The sequence below is a fragment of the Cyanistes caeruleus genome, chromosome 3 (assembly GCF_971803275.1).
Source record: "Cyanistes caeruleus chromosome 3, bCyaCae1.hap1.1, whole genome shotgun sequence".
Lineage (NCBI taxonomy): Eukaryota > Metazoa > Chordata > Aves > Passeriformes > Paridae > Cyanistes > Cyanistes caeruleus.
Genome location: NC_141703.1, coordinates 113,875,853 through 113,900,326, shown reverse-complemented (window position 1 = coordinate 113,900,326; position 24,474 = coordinate 113,875,853). Strand labels below are relative to the sequence as shown.

The window sequence follows — 24,474 nt, the reverse complement described above, 5'->3', positions numbered from 1 at the left end:
CTGCTGGTTTCCCATCTCCAGAAATAATTAAAAACGAGCTTGGCAGCCCAGAGCTCATTGCTGGGAAGACCAAAGGCAGAGAGCAGAGTGGGAACTGCTGTGGGTGCTGGGAGCAGCGAGACCCCGGAGATTCCTGAGGCAAACCGGGAGCAGAGCCCCTTGCCAGGGCCAGAGCTTTCCCTGGGCTCAGCCTGCAGGTCCTGCCTGCCAGGCACCCCCTTCCCCTGCCCAGACCACTCCTTTGCTTGGCTTTATGAGAGCTTCTCGAGCTGCCTGAGAACATCACATCCCAACTCTCATGGAAAGCCTAATTGGAAGCCTCAAAAAGCAATTACACTAAAAGCACTCTGCAGTGAATCAAGTACCTGTCTGGCAGCCAGAGCGCCGGCTCACGGGGCTGTGCCTCTGGGACACGGGCACGCAGAAAGGCTTTGCACGTGGAACAACACAACAGCTGCCCCTGGAAGGAAGGAGGGGCTGGCTGGTCCCACAAATGCTGCCCTTTCCTCAAGTCCTCTGCCTCCATCCCACCAGGAACACGAACACGCTGCCGGGAGCGAGCCTGCTGAACCGGGCAAAAGGATGTTCGTGTCTCTTTCCAGTTCACTTAGAATTTGAGATGTCACCACCAATAAAAAATACAATCTGTCTCTAGAAGCCCCTAACTCTTTTGTGACCTGTGCCTTGTGAGGCACAATAAAAACATAAACATCTACGTGATACCTTCCCCTTTCACCCCCTGCTTTTGCACTGCTTCTGGCACAGCTGGGCTAATCCCATTCCCACTGCTCTGCATTCTGACCTCCTTAAACAACCCCATGCGAGGATGTTAAAACACTCTAATCTATAAATAATGTATTCCCCTCATCCAGCAATGGATTACTGGGCCATAAAACTCCCTGGAACACTCTGCACAGTCGCCAGTTTAACGAAATAATACCCAGGAAGACACATCAGTAGAGACTCATCCTCCTTCTTGATGAATTCTTGCAAAGATTCGATGCCACTGTTACTTTTGCACTAGATTTTTCTTTAGAATTAATTATTTAGAAGCTGGCATTTTATTCTGGTGGCCTTTTTTTGCCCCCCTTTAATTTTTTTAGCTAATAACCCTCACAACTGAGAGAAGACCAACACTGGGGAACTCATCAGAGCCCAAGGGAAGCAATGAGGTCTCGCTGCTTGAACACACACAGTGAGCTCACAGTTTAGACCCAAGCCAACCTGCTGCCCCAAGCACAGAGCTCCCATTCCTGCCCAGCTTCTGGCAGGAAGATTTCCAGGCATTCCCTAGACCAGTCCAGGTCACTGATCCTGCAGGGAGCTCACAGGAGCTGTGTTTTCCTGGGGGCTCCTTTCCAAACAACCATTACCTACAACCCAAGCCACAATGTCTAACTTCATTAGACACAAATGAATCTGCTCCAAACACTGATGCCTAATAGACTCATTGCCGCTGCAAAATCAATGCTTCTTCTCAACACCAATTCCAGCAGGAGTCCTACCACTGATTTCCAAGAGAAAAAGCATAAAGCTCTAGCAAACGCTTAAATGATGCAAATTTGCGGTTTGGCAGATTTTTTTCTGTCAGGCATTTTGGAAAAATAAAGTGTTTCTGCCTCAAAACAAGTTAGAAAGCAGACAGGCACCCTTTAAAGAGCAAGATCCCCAGGAAGCATAACCAGGCCTGCCACATTTGGGCACCTGATCCCTCAGCCCTATGTGCTTAGCACAGCAATTTTCCACCCCTTTTCCATACTGCACAGAGATCACTTTTAACTCCGAAAGGCTGGGGAAAAACAGGCAAGCCAGTGACACCCACCAAACCTGCTCGCTTCGTTCCACAGCACTGATCACGTGTGGAAATGCAAATCCCTTCTGCAATATTAAAACACCATCCAAGGAACCAACAGCCAGCTCAGCGACGGGGCTCTGGTATACGAAACAAAACTATGAAAACACGTTTCCAACAGCTCCAGAGTGACTTAATTCCCAGAAAAAGGTATGCATTATCCTTTGCCTCGGCCCCGGAGGATTACTCACGGCTGATGGGCTGCACAGCTCTGAGTCAGGGCTGAACCCTGCCTGTGGGAAGGCAAGCCCGTGCCTCTCGGGAAGCAGGAGCCATCCCGACATTCCCAGAGCAGCCCTGGGGACAGCAGGTCGGGCTGGGGAGCCGGGACAGGACGGGGAGCCCGTCCCCCAGAGCGCAGGGCCAGGAGACAGCGCTGCCGCTTGGTGCTCAGCCCTGATGCTTAGTCACAGTAATTGCAGAGCCAGGGCTCCGTGCTCACATTTCCTGTCACCAACCCAAGAATTAGGCAATTTAGATTCAGAGATAGCACCCGGGATATTAAATAAGTCGATAAGCGATCGCTGAAGGAACCGGGAGGAAAATGAGCAGCTTGATACGGACGAGGTTCCCCCAGTCCCGGCTCTCCAGTGTTCCCAAATCCCAAGCCAGCCTTCCCCTCTCACGGAGCAGCACTGCCCTTCACAGCCTCCCGGCTCTCCCCACCTCGCAGAGACACCCAACAGAGCCCGAGTCAAGTTGAAACCTTTCAAGGGGCTCATTTTCAACAATTAAAGAGCGTGGCAACCTGTAATTACGGAAAATAAAGCCAGACAGCTGGAGAAGGGAACATCTCTAGTCAGTAACACGATACTGCATTTTCCCTCTAAGGGAATTCAGCTATGAAGCCCCAGCTCCCATTCAATCAGCTCGAGCCCCCGGTGTCTGGGCACAAACCCTGGAAAAGCAAAGCAGCGCCTGACAACCCAACTCAGAGAAAGCAACACCCCTATCCACACCGGGGAAAGATGGAACTGGGAGAGGAGAGCCTTCCTGGACACACTACAGCCCCAAACACATTTGCCCAGCTTTATCCGAGGTGCAGCTGAGCTGCTCTTACCGCTCATCATCAGCAGCACAAACATCTTTGCCTCGCGTGCTTCCCGAGCCACGGCTGCCGCTAGCAGAAAGGAGGAAGCGCCAGCATTTCATTCCCCCTCTGCTCCGGAGTGGGTGGAACTTGCGAAGTTTCACGCTAAGATGAGATGGGTCAATTGGGTGTGTTTGAAGGTTTGGGGTTTTGCCATCCCTCCCTCCCTCCCTCCCTCCGTCTCTTCCTCCCTCCCTCTTCTGTTAATTCCTCCTGTCACAGGCTTCAGACGAGCTGCCACTCAACCCCGCTGGCTCCTGAAATCTGAATTCCTAAGGACATCCCTCCGGGGTGACTTTAACTCGCCAGCGCTGCCAGAGGAGCCAGGAACTAAATCCCCAGTCAGCCCACGGAGCGACTCGCTCCTGCAATCCTGCTCCTCGGGATTCTGCTGCGCTTGAAGGCAGCAGCTCGCCGGCAAGACCGAAAAGAAAACATTCTGACCTACTCTGTGCCTCTTGCCTCTGCCCTCGACCCCGAGGGATTCCCTGGGCTCGTATCTGGATGGTGCTTCTGGAGAGGAGGCGTTAAAAACACGCCAGAGGCTGCTCCCACCGAGATGCCCACAGGTGCAGGAGGGTTCCCAGGATGGGGAACTCCAGGGAATTAGGAATTACGCACAGATCTGGTCTTACTTAATTCCCTACTTCCACATAACCGTCTCTGGATTAAGATTTGAGCAGCAGCATCCTCCAGACCAAGGCAGACTAATGGTTGCTATAAATAAGAAATACCAACGCAAAACCCAGCCCATCTGTGTTTATCCCCCGACTTCCCCCACCTTGCCTCTGCACCACATATATGGGACAAGAAAAACAGGTATGAAACTGCTCTGAAAAGGAAGCAGACAACACAGTAAACATTCTTTACAAGCAGAAATCAAATTAATTAACAAATTAACATTTACAGCTCTGGGTGATCCTTCACAAATACCGAGTATTGAGCAATGACCGTACCCTTGCAGTCCCACCCTCTGCAAGCCAGCAGTGACCGCAAGTTGGGAAAGGACAGAACCATGAGGAAAAGAACAAAATAAAATGGGAAAGGTGTGTGCAGGAGCCCAGCTCTGACCCAGGGCTGGACACGCTGCTGTGGGACTGAAAGGATTTCACAGCCAGAGCGAGGCTGTGGGGCTCCACACACCAGGTGCTGCGGGTGCAGAGCAAGGGAGGAGAGGATTCTATTTCGGGACAGGGACAAGTTATCAGAGAAGCAATTTGACGTGGCACAGTCATCCTTACAGCCCCCGTGACCAGGAACAGGAGTGAGCAGTGAGCTTGAGCCCACTTCAAACGGCGCCTTGGGTTTAACCTCTCATCTCAGCGCTCGCAGCCTCAGATGTTTTGGGCAGATCCACCCACGCTCAGCACGAGGTCCCCCATGACCACAGGCACACCCCAGAAGCACCAGAGAGCTCCACCTTGGCAGCAGCAAAGCGCTGAAGGAGGGGTGGGATCAGACACTGCTCGGAGCGGGCAGCACTAAACAATCCTCAACATTATGGTGCATTGAAACCCTGAATGAGCAAACCAGCAGCTCCCACCTGCGGGACAAACAAACGGGAGAGCAGCTTTCAGCACTGGGAACTCGCAAACCCCGAGCGGACGAGCAGGTTCAGCCAGCCATGAGTGACTCAGAGGGTGATGGGGGCTGCTGCTGCTGCCTGCCTTCGGGTCCACTCGGGCACAGCCACCTCTGGTCCTCTGAAACAGCTCAGAGCTCCCACACCCAGCTAGGATCGCTCCCATCGGAGCAGCCTCGGCACGTCCCTACACACGGGTGTGCGCACACAGCTCCCACAGACACAGCAGCCACACTCCACAGGAGGGACAGGTGCTTACCGTGACAGATCAGCAGCGATTGTCTGCAGCGATTTTCAGATTCAGAGGGCAAAAGGCAGCACTGCCTTGCTGTTGGGGCTATCTGTACCCTGCCACAGCAGCATGGGGCATCTCTTCCTGCCCCAGAAGCAAACCGTTGGCATGGCCAGAACCCCCAGGAGAGCATGAGCTGTTCTATGAGCAGCTTGCAGAAAGCTCCAGACATTGGTGTAACCACTCGTGAGTTTTAAATCACAGAACCATTTTATTGGAAAAGACCTCCAAGGCCATCAAGTCCATTCTGTGCCCGATGCTCACCCTGTCCCCAGCCCAGAGCACTGAGTCATCCAAGGAATGCCTTGGACACCTCCAGGAATGGGGACTCCAAACCTCCCTGGGCAGCCTCTGCCAATGCCTGACCACCCTTACCATGAGGAAATTCCCCCTGATGTCTAGCTGCGCCTCCCCTGGTCCAGCCCGAGGCCATTCCCTCTCCTCCTGTCCCTGTTCCCCCCCAGCTGTCCCCTCCTGTCAGGAAGTTGTGCAGAGCCAGAAGGTTCAGTGCAGATGTGAGAAAGAAAAGCAGTGACTTCCCCTTCAATCACGGCTCAGAGCACCGGAGCAGAAACCAGCAAGCCTAAGGTATGGAGAGAGATCCAAGCAGGGAGAGACAAGGGATGCCTTCTCCTGAGTCGTGTAGGATCCACCCCAGCCTCCTGCTGAGAAATGAGATGTTTCCTGCAGGGAAGCGTGGCTGGGTGGGAGCAGGGGTCCCGGCCGTCCCGCGGGAGCCTCGCCGGGAGCTCCGGCGTGTCCGCTCCCGCCGGGGAGAACAGGCATTTCCAGGCCTGGCCCCGTCTCCTGGCCCTGCTGACGCACTGGGATCCACCCTTTTGATGTGGGCTTCCTCCGAGGGTGCGAGCCAGCTTGTGTAAACAGCAGGGCTCTCCCGCACCGGCGAGGAACTACCAAAACCTGTTCTGAGACAGCCCGGCACGTTCTGCCCGACACGGCGCGGAGACAGCCGGGCCAGCTCCGGAGCGGGGAACGTCACCTCCAGGAGCTTCCAGAGTAGCCATGAGCTCTGCCCTGCAGCTGGGCACAGAATGGCCCTCCCCTCCTCAGCTGAGTAATGATACCACTGGGAAAAGTCTCTTTTCCTTCCATCCTTCCGGCAGGATGAATCCCACCAGTCTGGAGAAGACTTAGGTCAGAACTCAGTGGGAGATGCAGCTCATCCTGAGGGGCAGCTCTGATCTCTGCTCCCTTTGAAAGGGATGGCACCCAGGGAAGGGCTGGAGCTGTGCCAGGGGAGGTTTAGGTTGGGTTTTAGGGAAAGGTTCCTCCCCCAGAGGGTGCTGGCACTGTCCAGGCTCCCCAGGGAATGGGCACGGCCCCACAGAGCTCCGGGAGCCTTTGGACAGCGCTGCCAGGGATGCCCAGGGTGAGGTTGTTAGGGGGTCTGGGCAGGGACAGGGGCTGCCCTGGATGATCCTTGTGGGGCCCTTCCCACAAGGGAAGACATTGTGTGATTCTGTGAACCTTCCAAGGAGCCCACAGGCTCTCCCAGATATCAAGCTGAGACGTGGAGATCCCACCACAGAGCCCAGAGGAGTAAGGCCCCCCCACAACACAGCACTTCCCTGTGGTGAAAGGGAGACACAATCCAGGTCTGTATCCTGCATAAAGGTGTTTTTATCAACCCTAATGAACATCCTGGGCCTCTCACACCCTGGCACACCTGCTAATTAGCACATATGAGTTAATACCATTTTAACAATGGATTAGCACTTGGGGCAGAAAAAAGGGAGTCACTTCAGCACAGTGACTCACCCTGAGCACAGCAGGAAGGTGAGATATGAGGAGCATCCGCTGTGCTCACACAGGGCTCTGCAGACCGTATCTCCTTAACTAAGGCTTACCTTACAAAGCCAAGGTGCTTCAAAAATTCATGATTGTATCTGTCTTATTTTTCACCTGCACACACAGGTGGCCTTGGAGGAGTGATCTGTCTTCACCATCCAGACAACTGGAGCCACTCGGGTCCTTCTGCAAGTCATGCTGGGTGACTTCTCACCCACTCTGATGAAGCAGGACATGACCTGGGGCCCAGCAGGCACTAATCATCTGTCAGGAACATCCCCAGGGGAACACCAAGGAGCTGATGTCCACAGCCAGTTTGGGTGCTTCTCCAGACATCCCACAAGCACAGATGACGCTGCAGGCACCGGCCACACATCACTGGTGCCCTTTCCCATGGAATCCTGGAAAAACTGCAGTCCTACACATATAACCACCCGGCCTTCAAAGTTCCCTGTGGATGATGTGGCCAAGCCAAGCACTGGCTTTCACCCTGGAATCCCACTCTTTGTGCCTGTGTAGCCCCACACACCTGGCAGGAGCAAAGGGCTGTCCCTGTGTAGCAGGGGATGGTTTGACTCAAGCCTTCTTGTAGTCGATCATAAACTGAAGAAGACAGCTGACTTAGCTTGTACTATTTTCTTTCAAACCTCACCTTTCAAACTGTGCATCTGTGATGCAGCACCTCACAAGAGGGCACCGATGGAAAACCATCATGCCACCATCAGAATCACTTCTACCCCCTCAAACTGATGGGGTAATTGGTAAATGGAGGCATTTAACACTGCCTGCCTTCACTTTGTTCAATAAAAACCTGCAAACCAACCCCTGGCAATTACAGAACATTAATGCCATGAAAAATGATACCGGGTTGAATGTACCCACACTCCCTGCTATCAGAAAGATTTTCTCAGCCTTATGTTTCTGTTTGGGCTTAGGAAGGGAGTTGTGAAAGGAAAGTATTGTTCAGTCACAAATAGTTCCCTTTCAGCCCCTACAGAAGTCAGGTAATGAATTACAGGAGGTTTTTTTCCCTTTGGAGAGGTCAGCAGATATATCAGCTCCTGGGAAAGTTGATCCCTGTTGTTTCTGTACAAGGGGAGCAGAAAAAGGCTCCTAATGAGCTCCAGGGAGTGGATGCTGGCAGCGAGCCAGCACCTTTGCCTGTGAAACCAAGACAAGTGACAAGAGGCAGGAACCACCTCTGGCCCAAGCACGAGTTGAAATTTAAGGTTTGCGTTTCAGGGCACTGCTTGTGGCTGGCAGATCTCACACCAGCGTGGGCACTCTGCCTGCAGACACCCAGAGAACCTCCCGAGCTGGAAGCTGCTCACAAGGATCCTCCAGCCCAACCTGCCCTGCACAGACACCCCAACAATCCCACCCTGTGCATCCCTGAGAGTGTCATCCAAAGGCTCCTGGAGCTCTGGCAGCCCCCATCAAGCAGAGCTGAACAAAACAGAGACTGCCTCCTTTTTCCATGGGAAGGCTCAAGAAGGAACATTTTATTCAGGACCTCTAATGCTAACACCTCCTCTCATTTATTTTTTTGAAACCAGGCAGTAGCTGCTGTCATTTTCATGCTGCGTTCTGACACACTTCCACCACATCCCTGCCAATAGTTTTAATTTCATTGGAAAAATCAGCTCTGAACGAGAATGACAAGCTGCACGCTGATGACGATGCTGTCAAGTGATGGATAATGTAGGTTTACTTTAGCTGTCAAAACTTTTCAATGCTAAAAATAGGTATCACAAGCTTCTGGACTCACTGCACTGAAGCGTTAAAAACACAGGATATTGACACCCTCAGAAGCGCCCAAAGCCACTCACAGCTGAGTAAAACCAGCAATGTGTGATGGACAGCAAAGGTCTCTGAGTTTTACTTATTTGGAGAAGAGAAAAACAACACACTACAGGATGACATATCCACGCTGGCCAAAGCAAAGACAAGATGCTGCATACACACCATGAAACAGAGCAGCACAATATGGGATGCAAACCCAGGCAAAGACAGAGAGAGAAAAAAAAACAGAAAAGCTTGGAGAGAAAATCTTGTACCCTGTTATCCCAGCTCTTGGTCCAGGTCCCACGGAAAGGGAGGGCAGAGATCTTCCCATGGCAGCTCCTTCTTTCCTGCCTGTCATCCCTCCTATCTGCCCAGCAAGAAAGGGCACACACCTGTGAGACTGGGAAAGCAGGGAAAAGCAAGAGGTTTTGCCAGAGGGATGAGATTTCCATGGAAGGGGAGAGCCCTCCCCAAGCAGTGACCCATCGATGCACACCAGCCAGGCAGCAGCTCACCAAAGGGGTCAGTGGTTTTGTGGGTCAGGTGGAACAGGAGGAGGGGATGGGTAGAGAGGCACCATTTACAAATCAAATCCAGCTTTTTTATTCCCTCTGAGGCACTGGGATGACAAGCACAGGCACGGCTGTCCCTACATTAGGCCAATATTTATGGCAGAAAGAAAATGAAGCATCATAAGGAATTACTAATTAGATGTTATCATAACCCTGCATATAACTGAAGCAGCACTCTGATGTGCTTTGTAAATAATTAGCAAATTAACTTTCACAATGGCCCTGCAAGGCAAGTGTTATCCCCATCTCCTGCATGGCCCTGATGGGGAAAAAAAAAAAAAATACAGTTTGGGCAGATTGTTCTCCTGCCCTGGACAGCTGCAGAGCTGCCCAAGCACAGGGAAGGGACATCAAAGAGGAAGGGGGGACCAGAGGCTCAGGAGGCCCAGGGAGGTTTGCAGTCCCCATCCCTGGAGGTGTCCAAGGAAAGCCTGGATGTGACACTCAGTGCTCTGGGCTGGGGACAAGGCAGGGATTGGGCACAGCTTGGACTCCATAGTCTCAGAGGTATTTTTCAGCCTAAATTATTCTGATTCCATGATTCCTCATGTGCTGGAGGCAAGAATTGAGAGGGGAAATGCTCTCCACTCCCAGCAGACCCAAAAGAAACAACTGTGAGCAGCTGCTCCTTTGCAGGGTGAGTGCACGGCTTCGAGCACGGACCCTCGGTGCCCGCCAGCTCCAGGGACATGGCAGAGAGCACCCTGCCAGCACTTCCTCTGATGGACAGACCTTCCCTGCCCATCCAATTCTACCTTCCACCCGAGCAGGAGAGCTGCCACAAGCGTCCTTGCTCCTTCCTCCCACAGAGGGTTCCCAAGGGAGAAGGGAGCAGAGCAGCGGCACCGCTCACCCCCTCCCCGTGTCACTGGCACCTTCCCCCTGCCGCGTGGGGCTGACTGGCACATCCAAACCCAAGCCACTTCCTCAACAGCTCACTGCCAAGTGGTGGGAGCAGGGAAGTGAGGGGAGGGAGCACAGAGAAAGGGGGCAGGAGCACCAACGCTGCTGTGACTTCGTGCCGGATGCACGCTCCGAAAGAGGCAGACTCGCGTCTATTTTAGATGTGCTGCATAAAAATAAAAGATGCTGGTTGACTGCACATGTTCTCATTTTTAGAAAACAAGCTCCAATTTATTTCTTCTATTACAGCCAGATGGTTAAAAAAAAAAACAAACCAAAAAAAACACCTCCCTTCAATGTCACCTCAATGAAAAGAAGCCCTGACCTGGTTTCAACCTCCCCGGACCAGAGCACGGTGCAGGAACCATACTGTGAACACCTCTCTCAGGGGGCCCTGACCCACTCACAGCCTGACCCAAAACCCTCCAGGGCAAGCAGAGATCTGGACCTCAGGTCCTGCCCAGAGGGCCACCAGCACTGACTGTCACAGGGTGACTCAGGGTTATAAACATTACAGCTGGCACAACTGGACTGACCACGTCTCTGCTCTATGTCTCAGTGCCTTCCCTGCTTCTCCTTTCCTATTAACTTGTTCTAAGCTGCCTCGAGGGGTCTTTTTCCCTTTTAAAACTCACATCCAGTTATTTAATTGAAAGAGCAACACAACTTGATATGAAAGTAAATGCTGATTTTAGGCTTTCCCTATTTATCCTCCCCCCATTCAAAGCCATGCCACAATATCCCATAGAACTCCATTTCCATAGATCTGCTTGCCAGTGCTCACGAGGAAGAAGGCTTTCATTTCAAAGCACAGTTTGTATCCATCTCTGGCCTCTGTCAGGCATCCCCAAAGGTGGTGCCCTGCCAAGTCCAGGTGCACCACGATTCAGTGGACACAGGGAATCAGTGGCAGAGCACCTGGGATACACCAGGATCTCCACCATGAAGATGCTCAGGGCAAAAAGGGAAATGGGATCAGGCTCTCAGGAGAGGTTGTGCCTGCTCCATCCTTGAGAGGTTTTCAAGCTCTGCCTGGAGAAGAGCCCTGAGGAGCCTGGTTTGGTCCCAGAGCTGATCCTGCTTTGGGAGGACCCCACACATCCCTTCCCTCCCACCTGACACGGTAACCCCAAGCTCAGGGAAACTGTCCAAACAATTCCCAAATGCCCTGGCCCAGCCATGCCTGGCAGAGAGGACATAAGGCAGAGAGGACACAACCTCCATATCCAGGGCAGATAAACCACTGCCTTGAAGCCTCCTCAGAGTCTATGGAATGGCAGGAACTGAGAAGCAGTTCCAGGGAACACCTTTAAACAATGACTCTTTTCCATGGCCAGCAGGACAAGGCGGGGAGAGGCAGAACAAGCACAAAGCAACTGGAGGCATCTTCTCTAAACTGCAGTCACAAGTCTTTGGCTATCTTTTGGTACCAGCACATTTAAAAGAAAATAAGGAGCCTCTTAAACCTTGTTCCAAGCTACTTTTTGGAGGATGGCCATGGCTCATTACAGACACAGCAGGCAAAGAACACCTGGTTTGTGCTAGTCCAACCCCAGCTCCTGTGAGCCTATTCCTGAATGTCTGCAGCAGCAGCAACCCTGACAGACAAGAGCCGCAGCCATGGGTTACATCTTCACCTCTGGAAGGGCTGCATTAGGGTCCCACCTGAGCCTCCAGCCTCTAATGCCACTGCTATGTGACCTTACCTTCTTTCTTGAACAAATGTGAGACTGAAGGCTCGGGGATCCATCATTTCTCTGAGTGGTCCCCAAGACTGAGAGTTCATACTCAGATTAACTTCTTAAGCAAGCTCAAGGGCAGAGACCTGGTCCCTTTTACTGGCAAAAGCCCCACATTCTGAAAATCGTAACAGCTCCAGAACTGCTGATTACTTTTCCTCATTTGTGCTTTTTATTTTTTTTTTTAAAGTCCTGCCTGTTCCTCCTACTTCTTATGAGGCTTTTCAGTATTTGTCTGTTACTTGAATGCTAAAGCCTGATTTAGGATTAAACACAACATTTGGGAGGTGGACTCCAATGCTGCCTGCTGTCACTGTTCCAACTCTAAGAAGCTCGGAGAGATATCAGGGCAGATCCTGCTCTGCGTAAGTCTGTGTGACCAAAGCTATTTTCCCTTTATTCTATTCCCCACACACACGCACAGACACGATTAATACACAGGGTTTGGGATGGAAAGTGGTGGAGAGGTATTAAAGTGTCAATAAATAGGCAGGGAGAACAAAAATACACAGCAGAGTAACAGAACAGCTCAGTTCCACGGGCTGCACTGATTGCCCAAAAGCAGAAGTGGGGCATCGTGTGCTGAAGCACGTTGAGAACGCTGGGCTTGGTCACTTGGAGAAATGGCTTTTCTAACGTGGCCCACTTCCCCTGCTGCAGATAAGGGAACTCCTGGAGCCAAAGAGCCACGTTCCGCATTTGGGGGTTCTGCAGAACCCAGCTGAGCTCCCCTGGGCTGAGCCAGGCCAGCACAGAGGGCCTGAGCATCCAGCTCCTCTCCCATCCCAGTAACACACCAAACTCAGAGCTTTCTATGTCCTCCAAGTCCTGGACAGACCCCTGAGAAAGCAGAATAAAAAGCACAGAAAAGCTCAGGTCTCCTGCACTGTCCCCATCCTGCAGCAGGGGTGACTCTGGTCCTTACAGCAGGTGTCCCCTGGGACATCAGGACACAAGTGGAGAAGCTCTAAAAGCCACAGCAAAGCAGCACAACCCCAGAGCTGGCAAGGAGAGGTTAAACCATCTGTTCCTGGGCTTTGGGAATGAAGTGCTCTGATGGGACTACAAGAGAGCTAAACAGGCTCCAAGACACCTCCTTCCTCCTCAGACCTCTCCAAAAATGACCACATCAGGGCTGCCACATCCTGCCTACCTCTCCCAGCAACCTGGCTCCCAAAACACAGCTGGCCAAAAGACCACAGTTTTATTTTCTGGCCATTTTGGCTCCCTGAACTTGCTCACTGTGCACTGAGCAAAGCCCCGGTGCTGCTGCAGGGAGGGGAGAGGGAACACATGGCCCTGATTAGAAGGACAGCCCAGGCTCTCAGAGCCACATCTCCACCACTGGGCAGGGAAGCACAGGAGGGAACTGGGGCTGGAGTGGGGGTAACCAGGTACACAACACACAGGTTACACTCTGGATCAGTACCTTGGGCTGATCCACAACCACCAGCCCCTGCAGGTGTTTCAAGCTAGAAGTGCTCAAGGCTTGCTCTTACAAAACCCACATGAGCACAAAAACATCACAAACGGTATCTCCCTCCCAAAACTGAAAAAAAGAAAAGGGATTAACTTCTATACTTGCCATGGAAGAAGCCCTTGGCTTCAGGACAGCAGCCCCTCTGGCACGAGTCAGTATTTGATACAATAGAGTGGGAGAGAAGGGAAGTGGAAACCTCTCCCATCTCTCTGTTATTTTGCCTTAAATGCACTGTAGTTTATGTCCTCAATAAAAGCCTGTGCATATCTTTCCAACTTAAATGTGGATTGCAACCTTGGGATTACTGCCCTGGCAGAATTAACGCATTAGACATAAAAACCATAATGTTTCATTATCCATCGTAAAGCATGTGTGCTTTCCCCCTGGGGAGACTGGAAATATCACCCAATTTCACTATCATTTTCTGTTAACTGACTGTCCTGCCACATGTTCACACACTGGCACCCTCACTTTGATGATATAGCAGTCCTCTGGTTTCATTCTTCTTCCTTTATGATGCTGACATTTTTATAAATCATGTTTTTCTCTTCTGTTTTTGTGTCTGTGAAGGCACCACACTACGGAACCACTCGGCTGGAAAATAAAACTTACCCTGGAACAAAAAAACAGCTCATATTTGTCTAGCTGGAAACATACCATAACCTGATGTCTGAAACAAGGGTAGAAGGCAACAGAGAGGCAAGAAAACCTCAAACACAACAGGCAAGCGAACTCGGACTCATTTATGGGCACAGTGGGGTCTGTGGTCAATAGTGAGGCACTGAAGAACAGAATCTCTTCCCTCTGCAGTTCAAATTCCCTGTATTCCTCCCTCTCACTGTTAGGCTGGCTGCAAATTCAAAGATTTGCATAAGCCACAGATTTTGTCTGTCTCTTTGAAAGGTCAAAACCAAGGAGCAGCACAACCCCAGAGAAGACAAATGGGCCAGCTGGCAGCAATTTGGAGTGACCACCACACAGAGGAAGTGTGGGGAGGAACAGGGGCCTCCCCACTGTTTTAAAGAGGAGCCTTTAAAAGCCCGGGTCACCCTTATATTGCAACTTAGAGGCTGCCTCAGGGAATCTTTTTATTTAATCAGTTTTGTATCTTTGCACAGATTAGTGACCAACTGTCCCAATTTAGTGCTGCCACGTTTCTACAAACATTCCTGGCCATGATTGCTTGGAAAAATCATGCAGCTACTGACAGTCTCTCATAGAAACATTTCACTCTGCATCTCCAAGAGGCCTTATAACATTTTTATTGCCAAGAGAGCCCTTGTTCTGCTCTGCAGGGCGGGGAGGGGAAGGGGAGGCGAGCAGAGCAGGAGGAGGGTGAGCAGGAGCTGCAAACACACACCCTCACCAAATCCACCCCAGTCCTTACTCACATGAGGGTGGCACAGCAGTAAACAGGACCAAAGGGAAACATTGGTTGTCCCACGTAGCTCCTGGAATGCAAAAGGAAGATTAAAAGGTCAGCTTGGAGCATCCAGATGCACAGAGCTGCAGTTCAGCTGCCTGACCCCCCCAAACACACCTCGGCCAAAGCAAGGCAGCCAGACTGTTCTCACTGACACCACCTCCACCTGCTAGGGCAGGGGGGAAAGAACTCAAATCCCCATTGCTTCTCACTGTTAGCTGCTGTTTGTATCTTGCCAAAGCCACAGAAGCCAATTAAGGTGCTTTCCCTTGGGTCTGCGGTCGGTCAGCTCCAGACACCGAGGGCTGCAGGCAGCATTTACTTGTTCTAAAGCAACTCTTTCCACGGGCCCAGGGTTCAGCTAATTGTACCACACTGCTGTTGATCTGCAGTTCTACAGAAAGCTTGGCTCCCAGTTGAATGTTCTCAGCAAAATTATGCTCGAGGTTACTGTGGATCTCACAGAACAATAACCTGGGAGCACTGGCAGAGGTTTCAGGTAGCAAAACAGAACGTATTTAAAAAATAAATCTCTAGAATGCCTGCACAATGAAAGCAGTAAAAGGTCACTTATCCCCAGCAAATATCATCCCCACATGCTGCTCTGAGATTGGAAACATGAGTGGATTGACAACTCCTGAGCACCATCCAGCAGAGATTTCCTACGGCTCTTCTCCCTGACCAGTGCTTCCCATCACCTCAGGACACGGGTTCGTGGCAGGCAGAGCTTGCTGACGGCTCCTGATGGAAAATGGTTGTTCCCCCACACCAGGAGAGTGGGAAGAGCAGAGCATCCCGTGGCCAGCCCACCACCCCGAGCCCTCCAGAGCACTAGCAGCTCCGAGGGCTGGGGATGATGTAACACCATCAGACATCTGCCAAATAAATAAGCGAGTTCCAACATGCCTTGCTCCAAACCTGCACAGCAATTTCCATTCCAGAGCAGGAACTTGTGCTGGGGTTTAATACTCTCTCCAATATATCCCTCTCCACAAAGAAAATCTGTGCCCACTGCTCCAGGAACACACGTAATCCTTGTAAGCAGATGTCAGCCTCCAAAGCTGAGAAAATGACTTTGTTCTTGGGGATCAGGGAATTTAAAATTCAAGAAGTTGGAATGTCCTGATGAATTTGGCAACTGAAACCCCGGGAGGAAACACCTGCTCTCTGAACAGCCGCCGCTGTTTTATCCATCCATAATTCCATGGGAATGGTCTTCTGCTCTTTGACAATCCAGCAGCCAGAGAGCTGGGAAAGAGAGGAGGGAGCTGCCAGGAGCCAGCAGCCCCAGTCCCACAGCACTGCCCCACACAGCAGCTCTCAGACAGAGGCTTCCAAGCTGCTGCTGCTCCACGAGGACCCACCAAAGCCAACACCCTCCAGTCACCTCCCCTGGAGGGACACCCCTTCACCCCAGCTATCATTTGGGGTCACAGCTACACCTCCCCTCTCCCAGCAAACCACACACAAACAGCAGCATTTCCCAGGTTTCTACAGCAGGTAAAGTACAGCTCTGGGGTCTCACAGGGAAGAAGAGACACAGCCAGAAAGAAAGGGATTTTCATCAAAAAGTCAACAACAATTGGATGTAACCATTATCTCAGAGAGCTGCTTGGTAGAGACCCACAGGATAAAGCCCTGGATGGAAGAAAGGCCCATAAAACCTGGTTAATACCCAAGGATCACCTCCTCCGAGCAGGAAGGCAGGTAAGAACTCCAGGAGAGCTGTGTGGACCAACAAGGAGCTCCTGGAAAAACTCAAACATAAAAATGATGCTGGGAAAGAGATTGTCCCAGCAGCCAGGTTGGACAGGGCTTGGTGCTAGAGTACGGAAGGTTGGAATGAGACGGGATTTAAGGTCCCTCCCAACCCCAACCCAGCCCTTTCTGTTTCCTGTGCTGGCTGCTGCTTTGCCTCAGCAGAGCTGTGTGTTCAGGAAAGGGAACAGACGGGAGCTCAGCTGGACGCAGGGTGTCCCACACACCTCTTGGAGCCAGGAGGGCTTGGCACACAAGGGACTGGGTCTGCAGGGAGCTCAGGGCAGGCAGCAGCAGATTAGCAACACTTCTGGGAAATTTTATCCTGCCAAGGATATGGAGATCAGCCTGGAAGTCATAATTCCTGCTGGCCTGAGTCCTAATGATGGGCAGAGCTGTCGCTGCGGCGTGATGAAATCTGCGCTGACACCCAGGGCCGGGCCGGGCGCTTCCCCTTCCCACCACCCCCAGAGGGGTGTGGAGAGCCCCACGGAGAGGCTGTGCTGGCCCAGAGCTGGGCTTGGGCTGCAGCAGCTCCACAGAGCCTCCAGCACCACGTGCTCAGCACAGACAGGCTCTGCCACGATGCTCTCACCCAACACGTGGGTACCCGAGTTCTCCTCCCAGCCCAAAACAATCCTCCTCCCAGCCCAAAAAAATCCTCCTCCCAGCCCTTGCCCCATCTCAAGTGCCTGGCCCCAAGCAGCTCGAGGCATTTCCCTCCCTTGCCTGGCTGGGGCTGGAGAGCACAAGCGATGGGCACACAGCTCAAGAGCAAGTCCCCAGGAGAAGCAGATCCCAGGCTGCCCAAACTGAGAGAAGCAAACATCCCTCCCCATCCTCGAGTCCCTCCTGGGGCAAAACCAGGGTGAGGGCAGCCCACTGCCACCAGCACTGCCAGGAATCAGCCCTGCTGCAGGTGAGGCAGGAGCTGTCCTGCAATTAACACTACATCAGAGCCCTCACAGGGAAAGAGAGCAAGTCCAGATTAGGCAGACAAGCTCAGCTCTGACAGCTCCTAAGCTTAGCTTAAAACTGCACTTTAATAATAGGTGTTTAACACAGCTCTTGAGATGTGCAGTTTTTAATGCACCTCTTGAAAGGTGAGCAGAAAAATGAAAATGTTGCTAAAAAACCTCCTTTTTCCCATGTTAACTAATGGAAGTTCAGCTAGAAGATCTACAAAGTGGTTTTATTTAGTGTAAGGAAAACCTGTGATACCCAACTACCCTCAGGTCAGAGCACTGATGTTTTCTCCCCCCCAGGAGCTCCAGCCTTCTCAGGGATCTGTTTTGTTTTATCTACAAAAGCCTTTTCTTCCCTTTTGCTCTTCTGGAAGCTGGCAGAGAAACCCCAGCATTCCCAACAACTGCTGCAAATCCCCAGTTCTTTTCCTGATTTAAGCATGGCTACAAGAGCCCGCTATCATCAGCCAGTGCTTATCCCAGAAAACATGTAACTCCAATTCAACAATCCTATTACATATGCTCCCAGCATTTCTACAGGAGAGATTTAGCTCTCAGCTCTCCATTGCTTTATCTCTTTCTGGGTTTACCAGGGCAGAAATTATCCCGGGCTATAAACCAGTCACATCCAAATGCTTCTCCTATCTTTGCTGCAAATCTGGGGGAAAGCTCACGTAGCTGCTGTGCACTGTCCGGCTCCCCCGTGGCCAGCAGCCCCTCTGGAGTGCCGTGGGAGGAGCTAGCAGTCCCATCTCCCCTCCAAGGCACTGCCAAAACCACAGCCTGCCCCAGCAAGGGCTCCCTCCAGGAGGGCAGGGAGGGGGAACCCCTGCCACGCTCCCAAGGACCAAGGTGGCTTCAGAGGCGACAGGTCTGACCAGAGCAGAAATGCAAAACACAACAGCAGAAGACAAGAAGCATGGACACGGATGGAAAACCTCACACTCTGTCTCAGTGGCTTGCCCTAGAGCCTGTAGCTGGGGTAGGAGGGTAGATCCACCCCAAACTGCCTCACTGCTGGCAGGACTCATCCCATCCTGCTCTCTTCTGCCTCTGATCCCCCAGATTCCACAGGCCAGGTGCCCCTGGCCCTTCCTGTGCCCTGTTCCATCTCCCTGCTTTTGTCAGCAAACTGAGCCACCACCGAGCCATCCCCGTGTCTCAGCAACACACCCACCTCTTGCATAAAGAAATAAAATAAAATAGAGCTAAACCACTTCTGCCTCATTTATTCCAGGAGCATTGTTCCCACAGGCCTGTATCCACGAGATCCGTGTGCAGCTCCTGAATCACCATCTCCTCCATCTAACACTGACACCCAGTTTTAAGGCTGTTTTCCCATCCACCTGCCAGCTACCTCTTCCCTGTGGTACCTCCCCTGTGCTCTTGCCCAACACCTGTCTCTTACCTCACAGCACACCTCCGACACACTCTTGTCAGCTCATGGCTTAGTCACTGCTGGCAAGTCCAAACCCCGGCTGTCTTTGCCAGCACGACACTTCTGTCTCCGTGAGAACATCAGCCCAGCTTCCTGGATCCCTGCTCCCACAAAGTCTGGGACAGCCCATGGAGCAGGCAGAGCTCTCGAGAAACAGCTGCCAGGCCAGCAGTGGCACTTCCAGAGGCTTTGGGCTCCACTTGAGGAGCACCAACTGGGATGGACGTGGACAGGAAAGGAAGGATTAGGATAAATGGTTCTGCAGATGTGTCAGGAATAAATCAAACTGCTCAAACCCACAGTAACTCAGTTCTGGAGCATTAAAAAGTAATTTCAAAAAAATGAAATCAGCCTGATGTACTCAAGGATGTAATTTATTTATTTCTTTCCTGGAAAACACACCAAGGGAAATGGGGAGCAGGTCACAGGCAGCTCCAGCCATGCTCCACCAGCACCCCTAAAGCTGCTCACGAGAGTTTCTCCTCTTTTCCCCTCTAAGGCCACCTCACCCTGGGAGCACAGCATCCAACCCCCCCAAGGAGCCATTCCCAGTAACAAAGCTGGGGTTTCTCAGCCTGGGAATGATCCCTCCCAGCTGTTTCCTCTGGAAAACATCTTCTCCCCACCCTTGCAGCACCCTGAGCTCCTCTGGCTGTGCTGTTTGGCTCTGCCCCCGTGGTCAGACCCCGAGGTGCGGCTGCTGCAGCCCCTCACCCCTGACCCACCACTTCCAACATCATCCAACATCCGTTTCTCCTCCTCCTGCCTCCCTCTCTCCCATCTGGCCTTTCCCACCAGCCAACAAGCCCAGCCTTTGTCTTCCCCTCCAGGCAGCTCTGATCCCCGTGCCCTCTCCCCACCCTGCTCCCCCCACTGCACTGTGGCATCCAAACACTGCAAAGTTTAGGAACATGTAAGAGTTTCCAGAGGGAAACATTTATAAAGTAGCCCTTGAGTGTGTGCTGAGTGCTTTTATTCCAAGCAGAGAATAAAATCAGTCTGCACCTGAGTGCAGACACCGCTGACTGTGGACACGCTCCTCACCTCACCTGTCATCCAGCTCGCCCCACACCACCAGCCTTTCCTCCTGGAAAACATGGACTGGGGCCTTTGCCTTCTCTTTCTGTTGTGCCAGGAGCCCTGCAGGGCGACAAAGGCTTGCAGAAATGTCTCCTGGCTCAGCAGGCCCCCCTGCCCTCCCAGCAGTGGGAATTTGCTTCCAAGGTACCTCTGGAAGAGCCCCTCTCCGGGAGGTGCCCGGACAAAGCGCCGCAGGTGCAGATCAAACAGATCAAAGAGGGAAACCTCCCCTCTGCTTTCACTTCAGCTTTGCCTTCAAATCAGCCTCTCTGATGTGCTGCTTCTCTTTCATTACTGCTCCTTTTGCCTCCAGGTCCTGTCCACGTCTCTGGCCTTCGATTACACCGTCAGCTCCATCACCAGGAATGTTCTATCAGTGCCTGCCTGGCTCTTCTCTTCCCTCAGACTCACTCTTTGCACCTGCTCCTCCCAAGACACTTTTTCCCAGTCCAGGTGATGGCTTTTCTTGGCAGGGGTGCAAGACCTGAGCAGTGTAATCCGGGCTCTGGGAGCAGCACAGCAGCACGCAGGAGGGTGGCAATCTGCGCCAGATCTCTGTTTATACACACACACACACACACAAAAACGCTGCTAAGTGCTTTTTGAGAGGGAGGTGGGACCGGAGAGCTCCTCTAACCTACACAATCCTACCATTCTGTCACTTTCTTGTAAACAAAATAATCCAGGCTGGAGCTGGAAGTGGCTGCTCACTTGACAGCACAGCAGAGAGGTCTTGCAGCCCCGCGTCCCTTCTGCTGCGGCGTCTCGCTTCTCAAATCAATCACAGCTCAGACGGGACATCAAAGGTCTCTTTCTAGTGCTCTACCTCTGGAAATCCTCCCATAAGGAAGGAGATAATTGAAGCTGCTTAAGGCTCAGGACATCACCACAGTGTAACATGCAATTATTGTAGCACCTGGGAAAATTGGATAGCAAAACCACGGCTGAAAGTCCCCACTGCTCAAAAAGAGCTTCATGCTTTTCCCTTTCCCCAGTGCCTCCTGACAGGGAAGGCAGGGCTGATTTCTGGACACGGGCTATTTCAATTTCATCTTTAATTTTACTTGGCAGCCTGTTCCCAGCCCAAAGGTATCCATGCCTTCCAGTGGCATTTTCCAAAGGAGCAATTCTGCCCCTGGAAAGTGAGGAGCTCTCACTTAGCACCAGTAAGAGAGAGAGATGATGTTCAGTTTGACAATGAGGCTGTCAGTGGGCTCTGAAATGTCACTCCCACACCTCACAGATGCAGTTGGCTCATCCCTTGTTTCAGAGGAATGTACTGGAGCTCCTTTTGTAACTGATACAAAATGTTTAACCAGGCTGGAGCTTTAATTTGGGAAAAAAAAAACAACTCCTTCCCTTTCCATTGAAAGGCATGTTAATTAATTGTCTTGAACATATTTCAACTGTTCCATCCTTTTTAAAGACACTTTTCCAGGGACAAACCATGTCCTTAAGTTAAACCCACATGGCACCAAGCTGAACTAAAAAAGCCCCAAGACAACACAAAAACCCAAACTGATATTTCAAGAAGGTGGATTCTTCCACCTGTCATCATTCTTGTCCCTGACTTTGCCAGAACTTATATCTGTGAATAACTCTGGAAAGATAACCAGGACAAATGTTTCCATAATGGCAGCTTGACAGTGTAACTTGTTTTGAAACAAGCATGTAAGATAAATCACAACTGGAATGACAGGAAAAAAAACCAAGCGAGAGGAGACACCAAAAACCCGTGGGAGAAGGATAACACAAGTTCCAGGGAGTTCTGGTATCTAATCTTGCAAGTGAGCCCATCATCTCAGTACCAAAAATAATCTATTAGATGAGCTTTTCTTTTTAGCATCAATTTTCAATCCATATAAAAATTGTCCCAAAAAGCCTTAAGCACCACCACTACAATCTCCACATCCTCTCTATCCTTTCACATTTCTTGCTCCTCTCTGGCCAAATTCAAGTGGAAAAGGAGGAAAGACAGTCCAGCTTCACTGTACCCTGAATCCTGGATATATGAAAATGTGGATGTAGAAAGCAAAATTTATCCCTGAGTTGATATTCCACTCAGAAATAAACCTTCCATTTTCATCCTGTGGCAACTCAACCTCCCCTCCTTGCCAGTCCTGACTTGGAACTTTGTGGAAATTGGACTGGGCTGGACATTTTCCAAGGGCCCAGACCTATACACCCATGTGCTGCTCTTCATCAGCTAAACACACCAGATTTGTCTCCTAGGGCTGCAACAACACTATCTGCTCTCTGCTCCATGACACAAAGTTTAAAAGTGAACTATGTTAGCTTGGTTATTCATCTCAAAACCAAGGCAATGGTCACTTCATCACTGTTGTCCTTAGAACTCATCACAGCTCTGTAAATTGCTCTTCTGTTTCCACAGGAGACTGAATTTTTTTCTCGGAGAAAACTGGCTATGTACAAATATTCCCTATATATAAATCTAAATCAGTCTGTGGATGGGTTGCTGATATTTGGTTGGAGAAAGGAAGACAAGCACACCCCACACCAAATCCTGTGCAGTCGCTCTCCTCCATTACACAAACACTTGGCAGGCTTCCAGTGTAAAATTTATGCACTAAAATTAGCTCTCACAATTGCAATCAATTGCAACAATCAATCATAAGTAATTCCAGGGAAAGGGAGTGAAAAATTAAAAAAAGAAATAAAAGAGGTGAGCATGGCAAACAATGCCAGAGCACTGCAGTGGCTCCTGCGTGGGTCCATCCTTGTGTCCAGCAGAGTTTTCCTGCCCCATCATTCATAGGGCTGCAAATACAGAACTTTTCACCCTCCATGTGGCACACACAGCCACTGTACAGTGCCAGAACACAGCTCTAAGCAGGGTTTTTTTCCCCCTTGAAACAACTCCTAATAAATGTTACATTGTTTGGAAGGAAAGGCAGAAAATGTATATAAACTTCTGGCAGCCAAATACATATGGCAGGAATATGCTGGAGAACACAGAATGCTCCAGAGAACACAAGGAATTACAAGCCCTCCCTGGGTAATTGAGTGTAAATATTACAGCTGATAGTCTCTTCTCTCCCACATGCAAATAAATATCTGTGCCCCCACCTTAATCTGGGCTGTCCTCTGTCTCCTTATACCAACAATTTACATAACTTCTGGCCCCTGAGAACCTACGTCTTGCATGTCATCACACATTAAAACTCAATTACCTGCCACTGTTTTCCTTCCCTTCTGGGGTTTGGGTTGGATTTCTCTTTCAAACAGGTCGCAGCTGTATTATAAAGGAGTAGGGATAGATAAACAAGCAGATGGTGTTAGAGACACATTTTAGTGCTTCAAGGAGTACAAGAAGCTGGCTTGGTACAGAGCCTGATGAAACCAGCAAAGCCCATGGTACTACAGAAATGTCTCCTTCCCTCAGCTCCCAACAGCAGATGCTCTTCTGACCCACACCTACTCCACCAAAGACAAAACCAAGCATAAACTCATCGTGCTTCCTATCACCTAAAAGCTATTTTAAACCCAAGCACACTGAGACCATTTGGGATTATTTCATATTTTATAAGTGAGTATTTACACTTCCAGTGCAACTGCAAATTACAGAAGTTATGCACAAAAGTTGGGGTGAAGCCTAGTTATCTAAAATTCCTCATTGTGAGTTTGCATCAAGAACAAAAAACATTTAGGGAAAGATTTTTTTAAAAAAAATGAGTTACCTGGCATAGTTTTAAATCTAGCAAGAAATGGAGGCCAGAGGAAAGGATCTGGAGGAAAATGAAGCTGATAAGCAGGAATGGTGGATGTAGCAACACACCAGGCTGCAGAACGCCCTCCAAAAGCAGTGGAAAGATAATCTTTGCAAAAAAGCTTTGCCACAGCAGAAGATGACTGCTGAACAATTCTCCATAAATCTCAGACTGCTGTGGAAGTGCAGTGATATCCCAAACACAGGAATCTTCTTAGGCTGGAGAGACAGGGCAAAGAAAACAGCCACACTCCAAAAGAACCTTAAAATATTTCCTGTGCTGACTATCACAAGAACAAACAGCAGCAGAGAGCTGTGCAGCCGTGTTCCCAGAAAGGAGAGCCCTCCTGGAGAGGCTGGCCTGCTCCAGGGGCACCAGCAGCCTCTCCAGCAGAAATTCCAGCCCTGGCAGGACCAGGCTGGCAGCACACGTGTGCCCAGGCAGGTGACAGCTCAGGTTATGGGCACGAGCACTCTCACACATGTGGGTGCACAAGAGGAATGCCTGGGCTGCAAAGGCATTTCCTCAGCACGAAAACACCGCAGGAATTCCTCTCCTGCCTCAAACAGCATCACTCCTGCACCAAGCCCATCCAGCCCCGGCTCCTTCTGGCCCATCCCACCACCAGAGACAGAACTGTGACCCCAGAGCCATGTCCTGAGGTTCAGAGAGGCTCTGCCACCCTGGCAGCAGCTATTTTTGGGGATCTCTCTGGTTGCTAGGGCCAACTCCCAGCCATCAGCACCATCCTCCAGGCAGGGTCTGGTGTGCCAGTCAGGAGAGGGGGAAGGAGTTGAGAGGAGGGATGAGTAAGCAGGGGAACGTGAGAAACCAAACAAAATGCCAGCCTGAGGAGAAATACATGGTCACAGCTTCCACCAGCGCTCAGCTGAACTCCTACATGAAACAAGCCTGGCTGGATTGAGCCAACAGAGCCCAGACCAGCTTGGAAGCCATTTCCAAAGGCTGCACGAGGCC

General features: G+C 51.0%; 1 protein-coding gene across 1 annotated transcript in view; it reads right to left on the bottom strand.

Moving 5' to 3' along the window:
- TIAM1 (TIAM Rac1 associated GEF 1) overlaps positions 1 to 24,474 on the bottom strand; it is a 152,105-nt gene that overhangs the window by 93,246 nt on the left and 34,385 nt on the right. The window contains exon 3 of the mRNA XM_086883683.1: positions 14,496 to 14,555. The gene's annotated coding sequence lies outside the window, so the exon portion shown is untranslated. The remainder of the gene's footprint in view (positions 1 to 14,495; positions 14,556 to 24,474) is intronic.